Source organism: Leptonychotes weddellii, chromosome 7 (genome assembly GCF_054177405.1).
Source record: "Leptonychotes weddellii isolate Sample4059 chromosome 7, ASM5417740v2, whole genome shotgun sequence".
NCBI classification, from domain to species: Eukaryota; Metazoa; Chordata; class Mammalia; order Carnivora; family Phocidae; genus Leptonychotes; species Leptonychotes weddellii.
Genome location: NC_138375.1, coordinates 123,613,217 through 123,614,401, shown reverse-complemented (window position 1 = coordinate 123,614,401; position 1,185 = coordinate 123,613,217).

Here is a 1,185-nt window from a genome sequence, read left to right as displayed (position 1 = left end):
GTTGTCTTCCCTAATAAATATCCTGTCTAATCTTTAGCTTCTCTTTCATTTATAGATGGTATACTCTACATAGAAAGTAGTCTTTGAGGAGTGGTATAAACTAAATTGTGTCCTCCCTCCTCCCCACCAAATTCATATGTTGATGTCCTAAACCCTAGTGTGATGGTATTTAGAGGTAAGGTTTTTTGGAAATATTTAGGTTTAGATGAGGTCATGAAGGTGGGGCCCTCATGATGGGGTGAGTGCCCTTTTAAGAAAAGCTAGGGAGAGAGAGATCTTGAACACATAATGAGAAGGCAGCCAGCCATCTGAAAGCTATGAAGAGAGCTCTCCACAGAACCTGACCATGTTAGCACCCAGATCTCAGACTTCTGGCCTCCAGAACTGTGAACAAATACTTTTCTGTTGCTTAAGCCACCCAATCTATGGTATTTTGTTTTGTCAGCTTGAGCTAAAACAAGGATGCCTTAACAATGTGATTGTTGCTAAACATTACTTAAGATTGTTTTTTAAAGATTTTATTTATTTATTTGAGAGAGAGAAAGAGAAGTGAGCACGAGCAGGGGGAGGGACAGGGGGAGAGGGAGAAGCAGGCTTCCCGATGAGCAGGGAGCCTGATGTGGGGCTCAAACCCAGGACCCTAAGATCATGACCTGAGCCGAAGGCAGCCGCTGACTGAACCACCCAGGTGCCGAAACATTACTTAAGATTATTATTATAAGATAAAATAAAGCCTTTTAGAAAAGTTTTGTGATTCTTGTACCTGGCTATTGTCTTTGACTCCCTTGCTCCTGGTATCCTGCCTTTCCTCTCCTTGACTGCAGGCTTGACTGGGGAAGAGGTTATCTTCCCACTCTTCCTTTTTAAGAAAATTTTTAAAGATTTTATGTATTTGAGAGAGAGAGAGCGAGAGAGAGCATGAGCAGGGTGAAGGGCCGAGGGAGAAGCAGGCTTCCCGCTGAGCAGGGAGTCCGATGCGGGGCTCGATCCAGGACTCCAGGATCATGACCAGAGCCGAAGATAGACACTTAATTGACTGAGCCACCCAGGCACCCCTATCTTCCCAGTCTCAGTAAGATACTTTGCTCTGCTCCCAGGCTCTGGCTACTGTTACAATGTCCCATTTTGTATCCTTCCTTTTTCTACTTGAGCATTTACTTTTTCTTTTTCTTTTTTTTTTTTTTT